Source organism: Marmota flaviventris, chromosome 18 (assembly GCF_047511675.1).
Source record: "Marmota flaviventris isolate mMarFla1 chromosome 18, mMarFla1.hap1, whole genome shotgun sequence".
NCBI lineage: Eukaryota > Metazoa > Chordata > Mammalia > Rodentia > Sciuridae > Marmota > Marmota flaviventris.
This window is the reverse complement of record NC_092515.1, coordinates 37905140-37919706: the sequence shown is the minus strand read 5'-3', so window position 1 is coordinate 37919706 and position 14567 is coordinate 37905140.

Here is a 14567-nt window from a genome sequence, read left to right as displayed (position 1 = left end):
GCTCTACAGCTTCCAGCCATGTGCCCTTGGGACGGATTCAGCACTAACCTCACTGAGTCTCCTGTTTAACAGAAAACTGTGCCAGCCACGTGCACCTCCTAGGGGCAAGATGGGGACCACAGAGAGAATCAATGCTACTCGCTTAGGACAGGACCAGCAGATGGCAGGGGTTGTTATGGGGACAGTGGTTTGTCATGGCTGTCTCTGCCATCACAGAGGGAACCAGGAGGGGTTTCATGGCTCAGGCAGATTGAGGATTCCAGAAATCCTGAGAAGGCAGGCCCCCATGTTCTCCCCTGCCCTATCCCAGCACCTGGGGTGGTGCCCAGCGCACGGATGGTGCTCAGAGCAAATCATGGCTCTCTGGAGTGTGGCCTGCCCTGGGCCCCTGGCCGAAAACAACAGAATGGTGAAATCCTGGGCGAGGCAGAGCCCAGGAAGTGGCCACTGGATTCCTCTCTCTGGAATCTGAGCAGGTAAATAGAGGGGAGCAGGGAGCAGGAGGGGCTTTGGAGGTAGAAGAGAGAAATGGATCTACAGGGCAGAAGGGGGAGGCCATACAATGTCGGCTCCTCTCCTCTTCAGGGCCTCCTTCTACCTTCCCAGCTGCTGGAGTGGCCAGAGGAGGGAAGTGACAGGGGGAGGGGGCAGTGCTTCCTGGGGCCTCCCCCAGCCTGCAGACCATGAGAGAGCTTGTCCCTGGGTGCAGGGTGCACAGGCCCACAGGGATCCCTGTGTGTACCAGCAATGGAGCCCGGGAAGTGTGTGTTGGGGGGGGAGCTGAGGCCTGGCCTCAGGAGTTCAGTCCTGGGGTGGGAGGGAGCGCTTTAGAAGGAAGCCCCCCTGCTGTCTGCGCTGGGAGCTGAGGGGTGGTACAAGTTAACCACAGGAAAGGAGAGGGGGACATTTTTCCAGACAAATGGCCCAGAGGCTGGAAAGACGCTGGACAATTTGTAGGAATGGCCAGAAGTTCTGTGTGGGGTTAGAGCAGGCACGGAGGGGTCTCCACTTCCAGCTTGCCCATGCCCGAGTCCAATGAGCACAGCAGAGATCAGCTGCACTGGAGGGCTGTGTACTCTGAGTGGTCAGCACCAGGCCCCAGGTGTAGGCAGAGCTGGGCCCTCTCCCCACCCCTGCTCTGCTGCTGCTGGCCCCTGGAGGCTCCTGCCCCTCCCTGGGCCACTACCCTGTCTGCACAGTGAGGGGGCCAGTTTCCCGCTCTCTTGGTCCTGAACTTGGCTCACAGGGCCCTTGGGCACTGGGGGCTCTAGGGGTGGGATGTCAGGATGGAGCGGGAATGAAGGATATTCTGAGGGGAGGGAGAGGTCGCCCCAAGTTTGTCTTCCCTAAGAAGTCCTGTGGGGAGCTGCCAGCAACATTCTAGGTCCTTCCATTAGGTTCAGAAGAGATGGATTCTGCACGGCTCCTGGTGGGGGAGGTTGCTTTCCCCTGAAGAAAGCCCCCCACTCATGGAGGAGGACCAAGGCTGCCTGCCCCCAGCCCACGGCCTGGCTTCCCAGGGAAAGCTGCCCAGGACCTTTGGCAGCCCCTCTGCCCAGCTTTTCCCCCAGTGGGGGGTTAGGAGATGGTGATGGTGCAGCAGGAGCCCTTCTCTGGTGTCCTTCAACCCTCACTTCCAGAAAAGACCCTTTGCCGAGGCTGAGGGTCATGTTATACCTGTGGCTTGGATCCTCAGACCCCAGGAGCCTTCCCTGCACTCGTTCATCATCTGCCACCTGGAGGCAGGTGCGTCTGCCCGGCGGGCACTGGGGCTAAGAGCCTTGCCTGGCTGTGGGGAGCTCAGCAGTGTCCTGGGAAACTGGGGGGCGGGCCGTGGTCGGGCTCTGCTTGGGGACCTGCCATTGGGTCCACCCACGCTGCGGGGCAGGAATCGGGTCAACCCCCACTTCAGAGCTACCACTGAAGGGCATCCCCAGGACCATGCCCTGGGGGCCAACCAAGGCAGAAGGCAGGTGAGGGACATGAGGTACTGGGGAGGTGGGGGGTACATTGGTGAAAGGCATATTTTGGGGGGTCAGAATCCTGAGTCTGAATCCCAGTCCTAGCTTTCACTGTGTGACTTGGGAAATATCCCCCAGTCCCCAGAACCTTCACCGTGCTCCCCCTCAGGGTGGGAGAAAGGCGAAATGAGATGACCTATTTGTCATGCAAACAAATATCCATACTGGGGGATGTGTAAGCCCTCATCATCTGACACTGCAGCTGGGGAGACCCAGAACAAGAACATACAGACACCCTCAATCGTATGGTAGGTGGGGGGGGCGGAGGTGATGGGGGGGAGGGCAGAGGTGATGGGGGGGCGGAGCTGAGGGGGGGCAGAGGTGAGGGGGGTCGGAGGTGATGGGGGCAGGGTGGGGGTGGTCCCAGGCGGCCTCTGAGAGAAGAAGGTGCTGAGCGACTCAGGCTTCTCCGGGAAGAGTGTTCTGGTGGAGGAAGAGCATTTGCCAATCCCCAGGTGGGCATCTGCCAAGTGAGCCAAGAAGAAGCCGAGTGGGGGAGGGGAGGGGAGTGAGAATGAGGTCAGAGCAGGGAGTGGGACAGCCCCTCCTCTGTGACAGCCCCGCCAGGAAGCGGCTCTGCAGCAGCTGTGAGAAAGCAGGGCCTGTGTGACAAGGGACACTGGACAGAGCCTGTCCCACCCCCCTGGGCTCTCATTCCCAGCTGTCAGATGCCTGCTTCCTCCCGTCTTAGGGCCCAAGGCTCCCCCCACTGTGGCCTGTGACCCTCTTCCCCGCTGGCAGCCACCACCTCCTGAGTGGGGAGGGCTCTCTGCCCTGGCCAGTCTAGGGAGCCTCACAAAGAGCCTTTTCACCAGAGGGCATCGTGGGGGCTGGGAGGGGACGCGGTGCCCTCCTGCCTGTGGGCATAAAGACCCCCTTTCTCTTCTGCTGCACCAGCTCCCGGTGGGGGGCGGGACTGGGAGATTCTGTCCTTCCTTTTCAAAGTGTGGACAAGACTGGGGCCAGGCCAGACAATGGCAGGGATTTTCAATGTGCTGCACTGTGGGGTGGCTGCTGGGGGGCCATCCACCAGCCAGCCTCACTTCAGCTGTAGGGAGCCCCACAAACAAAGGCCCTGCACCAAGGGGCCTGGGGGCCCCGTTTAGGACCCCAGCGTGGTAGCCAAGATTGATTTCCCAGCTGTACAGCGAAGGGGCTGTGGCTTGCACATTCAGAGACTCCCTGTTCCCACTGTCCTGGGCTCTGCCTGGGCTGCTGCTTCCTGGGTGTGTTGGGGACTCCTCCTGTCAGTTCCTACCTGGATTCCTCACTCCTAACCTGCGTCAAGGTCCTCATGGCAGTCTTGATATTCTGAGTCAGGCGGAGATCTGCCTTTTGAGGGGCATAAGCAGGAAATGGGGAGTACAAGGGTCCACCCAGAGGCTCTGTGTGTGTGTGTGTGTGTGTGTGTGTGTGTGTGTAAGTGACGTGAAAATCAAGTTGCCTGGGAGAAAGTGAGTGTATGGGGAATGCCATGGGGCTTCCCAGGTGGAGAGGCAGCATGGGCGAAGGCCCAGGGAGAGGCATGAGCCAGCAGCAGAGGTGGAGGGAGAGCAAGAGGGGGAAGGACCAGCAAGTCTTGCACCAGAACAGGAGCTTCATCTGGAAGCAGTGGGCCCTCCCCAAAGGTCCAGTGTGCAGCTGCAGGAGGGGTTTAGAGACAGATGGCCTCAGGAGCAGGGGAGGCAAGAGTGGAGCCAAGCCGGGCGCAATGGTGCATGTCTGTAATCCCAGTGGCTCGGGAGGCTGAGGCAGGAGGATTGCGAGTTCAAAGCCAACCTCAGCAAAAGTGAGGCGCTAAGCAACTCAGGGAGACCCTGTCTCTAAATAAAATACAAAATAGGGCTGGGGGTGGGGCTCAGTGGTCGAGTGCCCCTGAGTTTAATCCTCTCCTCCCAAAAAAGTGAACCAGCAAGGACTTGGGGAAGGTCAGCCTGGCCAGTGCTGGGGACCAACTCGGGACACACCCTGGGTTCTGGCTTGAGCAACAGTCGGGAAGAGGGCTGTGGGAGCCACCACTGGGGCTGGGGGTGCCGGGGAGGAGGTGGCTGAGGGCAGTAGAGGAGCGGGGAGGAGGACGCGGAGGTGCCAGCAGGACAGCTGTGTGCCTGGGAGGGCTGCAGAGCTGGGGGGGGGGCAGGGGGGAAGGGAGAAAGAAGCAGAAGGAAAATGAGAAAGATCTAGAAAGAGAGAGAGGGAGAGAGGAGAAATCGGTGGAGAGTGGAGGAGGTGAGAGGAGGCAGGGAACGGGGAGGAGACCTGGGCCAAGCCTGTGGGAGCCGAGGCCCAGCCTGCGCAGCCAGGGCCTTTCTCTGTCTTCCCTGCACCAAGTGCCAGGCCCTGCTGGCCAGGGGCAGTGGCAGACAAGGCCAGCTCTGGTCTGTTCTCAGGGCAGGGGGCAGGGAATCTGGCTTGGACAGCAGCAGGAACTGTCTGATGAACGGTGGGGCAGGGCCCTGCAGAGGAGCTGAGATCTTCTCAAGGCAGGGCACTGGCCGCCATGACCCTCAAAGGGCGTGACTGCAAGGTACTTCCCCAGGTTGCTCCTGCTCCCTGCCCCCGTTTCCCTCTGAGAGCCGGGGTCGAGATTAGTGGCAACCGTGGGCAGAACAGGGACTCTAGCCCACACTGGGCAGGTGAGGTCACCAGGAGTCTGTGTCCAGGTGGCTTTGGGGGCCTCTTCCTCCCCATCCCCAGCCTTTGTTCCAGGAAAATCAGGAGGGGAATGGGGGAGAGCCGAGCCCACGGAGTCTGTCCTTCCATGGAACAGGGAGCCAGGGCACCCCCTGCTCCCCGCAAACCCCTCCCCGTCCACCAGCACCTCCGCTTCTTCCTCCCTCACTTTCTGGCAGAAAAAGCCCAACAGCTGGAAGAATCTTACTCTCCAGCTCCCAGCCGACCCAGGGCGCCTGCAGGTGGGCACCTTTGCCCAAGTGTGTGAAAGTGCACGCACATACAGGCATAAGGGTGTGGGAATGTGTCAGTGTGCAGGTGTACTTGCACGCACTGCTTCAGTTGATGGAGGCCACGTGCAGGAGAGAACATGTAGGAGGCCTGGCCCTTGTCACCTGGAGCCAAGGTAAGGATGGAAGCAGGTTGCTTCTGGGGCAAGAAACAGACCTAAGCTGACCACCTGGAGCCTCAGGGTTCATTGTTGTTTGTTTGGGTATTTTATTTCATTTCATTTTTGAGACGGGGTCTCTATGTTGCCCAGGCTGGTCACCTTGCCCCCTCGTTGAAGGCCGTTTCCCCTCCTCTTTCCAGATGGGATATGCCCCACAAATTAGCATCTGTACTGTGTGGCTGGGGAGCCCCAAGATAAGGAAGGGCCCGAATCCACTGAATCATTGTGTTCAATCATTTCAGCTCTGGGGACAATAGAGCTAACTTGGAATCCTGGTTCTCCCACTTAGTGTCAACTTAAGCAAGTGACACAACCTCTTGGAACCTCAGATTCTACATTGAAAAGCAGGTACTCAACTATTCATTCACATCTACCCATTCATTCACCCATCCACCCAGCTACCTGTTAATCCATCCACCCACCCAACCATCCATCCATCCATCCACCCACCCAACCATCCATCCATCCATCCATCCATCCATTGGTACTAAATGCCAGGCCCTGGCCCAGGGATGCTGAGGCTTCTTCATGGCTTGTGAAGAGGAGATCTGGTACCATGTAGTCCCTATGCTGTGGTTAACCAGATTTCTGAATTTTAGAGACCTTGGCTTCAAATAAGCACAGTGAAGGGTGAAAGGTCATGCAAGAACCAGTGGGGTGTTCGCCCACAGTACGCAGCAGCCTTTCAACAGCCCATAACAGCAGAGCCGTATCACACCCAGGGTCTCCGAGAACTGCTGAGATGTCACTGCTACCACCTGATGCAGGCCATCATAAGCCACCATGACCCAGGCCAGCCGGCTTCAGTGCTGGGCGGGCTGTCCTGGTGTAAAAACAGGGAAGTCAAAAGTTCCTTTGAGACTATTCTGAAGCTTCTGGTATTTAGACTCCTGCAAAAACTACCTTATATCATGTAAACCCTAAAGGTGTCATTAGAGTGGGCAACGGATCCTTGGCTGGGTCATTCCTGGGGACTTCCGAGAGAAGGAGGAGCTTGGGGGAGCTGTCAATCTAGACGTGATGTGTGAGGCTGAGAGGGGCGTGGACAGTGGCAGGGTTGGAGAGCAGTCTGGGACATCTGCACAGAGGCTGGGGCCTTCCCAGAGCCTGCTTGACACACTGCCAGGCCGCCCAACATGACCCGGGGAGGTAGGAGGACAGGAGGTGGCCACACGAGCCTCGGCTCAGGCTTTGGAGACAGCCAGGACCCACCTCGAGCTGCTGTCCTCCCTGGGCTCAGCTTAGGGTCTCTGATGCCAAGTGCTTCTCTGACTCCTGTGGAGCCTGGGACTCGGAGCCAGTCCTGGGAGCTCTCACCTGGGGGTATGTGGACATTCCCCATGGCAGACTGGCACCCCTCCCTCAGCTGCTGTGGCTGCTAGGGACCATCCCCCCACCTCTCTGGAGGGTTACCATTGATTTAGGCAGATGTGTCACTCACTGGACATGCCTGGCAGGTTCACAGCAAGGCCGAGGGACAGGGGCGCAGAGCAGGCCTGTCCCCTTTCCTCTGCATTCCATAGCTTCTCAGGTGCCACTTAAGCTCCAGAGTCCCCTGTGGGATCCGGTGGCCAGATTTCTTCTGCAGCCACATCTTTGCTCAGCCTCTGCCCTGCCCTGTCTCTTTCCTTCACTTCCTCACAGGGTTCTTGAGTTTCTCAACAAACTGCCTGCACAAGAATTCCCATCTCAGACTCCGTTTCTGGGGAGTTTGACCTAAGATACCCACAAAATTTACTTGGTGGCAGGGCTAGGTGGCCCAGGATTGGGGACACAGGAAAGTCTCCCAGAATGGAAGACATTTGAATTGGGGTCTTGGAGGTTGAGTGAAGATTGGCTCCATAGGATCTCCTCCATTTGCTAAATCTTGTCTGATATAATTGCTGAGGATGAGGGGAAGACATGTTAGGCAAAAGAACATATGAGCAAAGGCCCTGGGGCAGGAAAAGGCAGGCAGGGTCAAAGAAAGAAGTGGTTCTGCAGCTGGAAGCCAGGGGTAGGGAGGGAGGAGGGATGTAAGATTAGAAAAAAAGTTGGGACACCCCACCCCCCAACAGAGTGTCAGAGGCTGAGGGTTCATGTCACTTGTCATCACTGTCTTGCACACACACACGGTCTCTGATGGACTATTGTGCCCAGACAGAGCCTCAGAACTGTCCATCCTGTGCTCTGGCAGGTTCTATCAATTTATCAAAGTTAGCACGTAAAGTGACACCCATTTATTGTCCCTGCCCTGGGCCAATCCCAGGCTGGACTTATTCTATGTGGGCAGAGTCCAGAGGCCTCATTGATTGGGCCTGAGTACAGTAGAAGCCTCCCTTGGGAAGGAGCTATTGTGGCCCATAAATAGGTTAGGCGGCCAGGAAACGGGAAATCCTGCAACACAATGCGGCCTGGTGCGCAGGGGTTTCCTCCAGGCCCAGCGCTGGTCCGAGGGTACGTCTTGGGCCAAAAGACTTGCAGGACTCCTTGACTGCTGGCCACACACTGCTCTTCCCACAGTCCTCAGGGGCACTCAGGGCCTAACCTCACCTCACCTGGCCCCGAGGGCAGCTCAGGACAGGCCAGAACTAGCCAAGACAGACAGCAGATCGGGCAAGGGAGAGTGACTCAGAGCCCTGGTGCCAGGTAGTGGTGAGAGCCACCGGGACAGCCCCGCTAGGCCCAGGGAACACAGTGACTCTCTCAGGATCAGTGAGGCCCTCTGACCCCAGAAGACTGCCCATCTCTAATGTCCCCGTCCTGGGCTCCCCAAGGAGCACAGCAGAGGCCAGGTTGACCCCACCAGGACCACGACAATGAAAGCAAGGCGTGGCCTTCGGTAGAGGCAGGTGGTCTGCAGACACACATCCCGAAGGAGTCCATTACATAGAAAAGCGAATAACAAAACACGAGGTCCTGTAGGAGCCTGTAGGTGTGTCACACAGACACACCGAGGAGCATGGCAGTGTCTGCACGCACAGGGGACAGACAGGCCAGAGGTCTCGGAAAATGGCAAGGGGGTGAGACTGCAGGGGACCGCTATTTTCTTCTTTGTGTTTTTCTGAGCTTGCTACCTTTTCTACAGGGACCTTTGTCATCATTAAAAAAGAAAAGGAAAAAGTCTTGAAATACCTGTTTTCTTTCAAGCACAATGTTTACAAAGAGGTTTTAAAGAACCAGGATGTGCCTATAATCTAATGCCGCAGGAAAAACAGGATATTATACTGTGTATGTACACCATATGTAGAGGATGAGATGCTCAGGGTGGGAGGGGACAGGAAGGAAGCTTGCAGGGGATCAGGGTCCTCTCCCTAAGCATTCATGGACAGTCCAGGGCAATCCCGCACCCTCCTGTATGCCGGGAAGCACAGGCTTTACAGCGCCATACAATTCAGTGCACAGAATTCAGAGCCCTGTTCTAATCTGCAAATCCTTTATCACTGGGCATCTTTCCCCATCTGACACTTTATTATGACAACATTTTCTGGGCACAGTGGCGCACGTGGCTCTGAAGGCTGAGGCAGGAGCGAGTTCAAAGCCAGCCTCAGCCAAAGCAAGGCGCTAAGCAACTCAGTGAGACCCTGTCTCTAAATAAAATACAAAATAGGGCTGGGGATGGGGCTCAGGGGTCGAGTGTCCCTGAATTCCTGGTACCAAAAAGAAAGAAAGAAAACGTTTAACACCCAGAAAAGTAGAAAAAATTGCACCCTGATCACCCACCAACCCACTATTTAGGGGTCGGTGGTAACATTTGACACATGGCTCTCTGCCCATTACGGCTTATTTTTTTTTAATACATTTCAAAGTGGTTCCAGACATCAGTACCGTTCACCCCTAGCAATACGTATCATTAACTAGTTAGTAGTCATCACGGTTCCTTTTTGTCCCCCACCTCTGTGTACAATTTACCCATGGTAATGCAACCATCTTAAGAGTAAGTGCCACTTGATTAGTTACGACAAACACGTACATCCATGTAACCCAGCCCTTATTATGATAGAGAACATGACCTCTGGAAAAAGATATCCTGCCCAGACCTAATCCATCACTGTCCCTCCAGCCCCAGAGGCCATCGCTGTCTTCTGTTTGCATTGTGGATTAGCTTTTCCTGTTCAGGAACTTCCCATAAAGGGGATCACACAGTTTGGACGCCTTTGTGTCTGGCTTCTTTCATCAACATCATGTGTGTGACATGTATCCACATCACCGCAACAGCCAGCTACCTTTTTTTTTTTTTAAGAAATATTTATTTTTTAGTTTTCGGTGGACACAACATCTTTATTTTATTTTTATGTGGTGCTGAGGATCGAACCCAGCGCCCTGTGCATGCCAGGCAAGTGCGCTACCGCTTGAGCCACATCCCCAGCGCCGCAGCCAGCTACTTTTTATTGTTGAATTATGTTCCATTCTACGGATGTGCAAGTTGTTTATCCCTTCTCTTGTCGGAGGACACCTGGGCTGCCTGAATTTCTATTTATCGATAAAGCTGCTATGAACACTCAGATACAAGTCTTTCAGGGATATTTGTTTTCATTTCTCTCGAAATGCAATTGCTCCAGGAATGCAATTGAGCAGGTCTCCTTCATATTTGTTAGACATTTGGGTTTCTTCTTTTTGCCTATCCTTTGGTCTTTTTCTTATTGATTATCAGTGTTGGATGAGACAGGGATATAAAAAAGAAATTCATGGCATAGTCCCTGGCCTCAAATTGCTCATGCCTTAGCAGGGTGGACAGACACAGGTGTGAGATGTGACCGGGTGGCTGCCGTGCACCCATTCATTTGTGTCTTTGTTTATTTAGGTTGTTAGGTCTGATCCCCTCGCCCCTCTGCTGCTCCACCGCACTCAGGGTAAAAGACAAGGCTCTACACGGTCTCATACGATCCGGTCCCCTCGTCCTCTCTGCGCCCACTTCTGCCACTCTCCGTGCTTCAATCTGCTGCTCTGACCATGGCTCTTCTGGAACTCGCCAAGCATGATCCCTGACGTGGGTCCTTTGTCCTTGAGAATTGGTCTTGCTGAACATTCCCCAGATTTCCACTTGATTTTCTTCCTATGTTTGTTTCCTGGGGCTCCCATAACAAACCATCACAAACTTGCTGGCTTAAACAAAAGAAAATCGTTCTTTCTGGAGAATTCCAGAAAGTTCTGGAGGCCAGAAGTTCAAAATCAAAACGTACCCTCCCACCACCACCACCCCAAAGGCTCCAAGGGAGAACTGCAGCCTCTTCCACAGCCTCTGGTGGCTGCAGGTGTCCCGGTTGGTGGCTGCCTCTGTCTCCCGGTAGCTTTCCTTACTGGGTGTCTCTCCCTTTTGTGTTTCTCACAAGGGTACTTACTGTATCTGGAACTCACCCGGATAATCCAAGATGTTCTCATCTTGAGAGTCTTAATTTAATGACATCTGCAAGAATCCTTTTCCCAAATAAGGTGACATTCACAGGTTCTGGGGACTAGGACATGGGCATACCTTTTTGGAGAGTCTTTATTCAAAACACTACAGTCCACACCGGTTCTCCAAAACCCAAGTGTGTGAAATCCATTCGCCCTATGCCAACACCCCCCACCCTGAATCTCAATCCATGACAGCATCAACTTTAAATCCACTTTCATCGAAAGATCATCCTTTCAGAAATGTCCCAAATCTCATTGTCTAAATCGGGCATGGGTGAGAATCTGGGTACCATCTATCCTGAGGTAAAATTCCTCTTTACCCATGGAGCTGCGAAACTAGAGAACAGGGTATCTTCTCCCAAAATCCAATGGCAGAAAAGCACAGGACGGACAGTTCATTCCAAAAGGGAGAAAATAGAAGGAATAAGTGGGTAAGCTGTCCAAAATCCAGCAGGGTAAATTTCATTATGCTCCATGGCTCACTTGGATAATCCAGGATGATCTCATCTTGAGAGCCTTAATATTCTGAAGAGTTCCATTCGCTGGTGTGGGGTGAGAAGACACATCTTTTCTGGGTAAACATTCAACCCACTACACTTCCTAGTGGCCTTAGGAAGTGTGTATTATCTTCTAATTAAGTGTATATCATCTTCTAATGACAAACACGGACTCAAATATTATCTTCTAAGAAACTTTCTCTGGCCACGTTATTTAGAAGTGCACCCTGCCCCCATTCCAGCTCTCCTACGGTCCTTCCCTGATGGATTTTTCTATAGCACATACTCCCAGGTACATCATGTAGAGTTTACTGATTTCTGAATTTGTGTGTGTTCCTCTACTAAAATATAAGCTCCATGAAGATAACTTTTTTTGGTATTGGCGGTTGAACCCAGAGGTGTTTTACCACCAAGCCACATCCTCAGCCCTTTTTATTTTTTATTTTGAGATGGGAACTGGCCAAGTTGCCCAGGCTGGCCTTGAACTTGCGATCCTCTTGCCTCAGGCTCCCGAGTCACTGGGGTTACAGGCCTGTGCCACCTGGTTGAAGATAGATGAAGATAGAGAACTGTGCTGTTCCCTGTGGTATCCTACAGGCCCAGCTGAAAATGAGCTCCATCTCCTGAGCAGCTGCAGTATGATCTTCAAGATTACCTTTGATGGGGCTACCTTGGGTCCATGCACAAAGCCAGGCTGAGAACATAGAAGGTACTCGGGAAATAAATGGAAGCAAAGAATGAATGAATGAGTGTTCACGTGAAGTGCCAAGCCCTGCGTTACACAGGACATAAACAGTACAGTCAGAGCACAGAGGAAGGAACCCGTCATTCTGTCCGGGGTCTTGTCCAGGCAGGCTACAAAGAGGGTGCAGTTGAATGGGAGGTATGGGGATCCCCAGAAACAAGAAGAGCAGACCCAAGACCCAGAGCATGACTGGGAAGGGAGAGGAGCTTGGCATGACCGGGCGGAACTCGGGGTGCAGGGGAGGCAGGGGTGGCAGCTGTGACATTCGTTCCCCTTCTCATGATGGGGGAGAACATCCCGTTTCTGAGCCCCTCTCCATGGGAGACCCAGTATAATGACTTCTTCCAAAATGTGTGAGCCAGGGAAGCCCCCAAATTGTTCCCATCGACCAGTTTGTCGGGGTGTCTTGGAGTTCTGGTGAGTTCCAATGGAAGTTCCACGGGGCATTTATTGGCCCAGTATATGAAGAGCACCAGGGTAGAGCTCACCTTGGTCACAGGTGCGTCCAGGGCTCAAACAGTGGCCAGTCACCAGTCTCACTGCTTTGCTGGCTTTCCCCGGCAGTGGTGCTCAGGTCGCAATCAAGATGGCAAGGTGGCATCCAGTAGTGGCTCAATACCCCCAGGCCCCAAATGAGGCCTACCTCCCCAGTGGCTGCAGCATAAAATTTGACATTAGATGTGATGGGGCTCCTTGGGCTTCTAGGGTCACGTCTCAACTCATCACGCCACCTGCGGCTGGCACCTGCTGATTGGCCATCCCTGGATCTTGTGACCCCTGAGGGGTAGAGCCAACCACGTCCTTCATCTTGTGCCTTCCCTGTCCTTCCCGCACCCCCGGCTGCACTGGCCCTTGCGGAGCACAGATCAGCTACGGGACTGGGTCACTGCAACCCTCATCTCAGGGACCATTCAGGAGACACCTCAATGGAGACGCAGGAGCCTCCCGGCAGCTGCTTTATTCGCTTTTCAAAAACCAAATCTCTGGTGAACTCATGTTGAAACCCAACCCAATGATGGGGGAGCCTGCGACCTTCCAAGCCCGAGACACAGCTGTCGTGAAAGATCTTTTGGGGAACCTCTGCGGAGGGGACTTAAAGGGGACCTCGTTGAGGGGCGGTGGCTGCTGTGTCTCAGAACAAAGGACAAAGGTTGCCCCGCTGTCCACCCGGAGAGGGAGACCAGGGTGCTGGAAGGACGCGTGGAAAGCACGTGCTCTCTGAGCACAAAGGGGCTCCCTCCGTGGGGACAGGTTGATGACTTGAAAGTGCACCATCCTTTGATTCAGAATTTCACTGGTTTTTGATGGATTGTTTGTTTTGGTCCTGGGCATTGAACCAAGGGGGTACTCTGCCACTCACCAGTCTTTTAAATTTTTTAATTTAAATTTTGAGACAGGATCTTGCTAAATTGCCCAGGCTGGCCTCAAACTTGCAATCCTCGCGCTTCAGCCTCTCAAGTAACTAGGATGACAGGCATGTACCATTGTGCACAGTTTGTTGCAAATTTTAAATATGTCTATTAAAAGTTGCCATTTGAACTACCTGAAGAACTGAATTTCATAGCATTAGTTTTATTCTCAGTGTTGCGCAACCATCCCCACTATCTCTTCCAAAGCTTTTTCTATTATTCCAAACGGTGACTCTGATCATGAAGCAATAATTCCTTATTTCCTATCAACCCAGCCCCTAGTAACTTCTAATCTACTTTTGGTGAATTTGTCAATCCTGGAGAGTCCTTACAGTATCGCGACTGTCTGGCTTATTTCACTTAGCATCGTTTCCAGGTTCATCCATGTTGTTTTATTCTTGGAATTTCAACTTTTTTATGGCCAAAAAATATTTCCAATGTTTGGACAGGTTACGTTTCCTTTATCCACTCATCTGGTGAAGAGCACTTGGGTTTTTCCACCTTCTGGCTAATTTGGCTTGTGCTATGGTTTAGATCCCCAATGTCCCTCAAAGAACCACAGGTTTATGGCTTGGTCTTGGGCCTGTGGGCTGTTGGCCATGAAACCTCTAAGAAATGGGGCCTAGTGGAAGGAAGTGAGGTCATCAGGGGGCGACCTTGAGAGGATCTTGGGATGCTGCTCCACCCCTCTCTGTCTCCATTTTGCTTCTCCTGTGGCCGGGAGGTGAGTAGGTTTCCTTTGCCCTGCGCTCTGGGCCGTGATGTGTTCCCTTGAGTCAAAAGCAAGGGGCTAAGAAACCGGAGATTGCAGCCTCTGGAACCGTGAGTCAGAGTCAGCCTTGCCTCCTTTTAAGCTGTTTTCTCAGTATTTTGTCACAGTGATGAAAAACTAACAGCCTGGTTTTGAGCTTTATATAAATGGAATCAAAAAACTTATGATGTTGATCAAACGGTCATGGCCGACGTACCTAGCAGCAGTACTGTGACACTGGGTTTTGCAACAAGGAAAAGCTTTATTGACAGCTGACTGCCAAAGAGTCAGGAGGCAGCTCAAATCCACCTCCCGATCAGCCAATGGCTGAGGAATTTAATTGGCCAGGCAGGAATAAGGGCTGAGCTGTTGTAACCGGGGGTCTCATGGAATAGTCTACACCTGGGACGGGGCCAGGTGGAACTGTGGATGCTTCTCACCTGTTCTGTAACTGCTGATGACACCCTTGCTTCTAATCTAAGGCTGCAAGGCCTTGTTCTCCTCCCTCAGGTCCCATTTGTGCGAGACTTTTGGTGCCACCAGGCTCTAATTCCATTTTAGATCAGGTCTCAGGCTTCTGTGCCTGTGTCCTGAACAGGGAACTTGCTTTGCTGTGGCTCATTTTTTTTTTTGTTTTGTTTTGT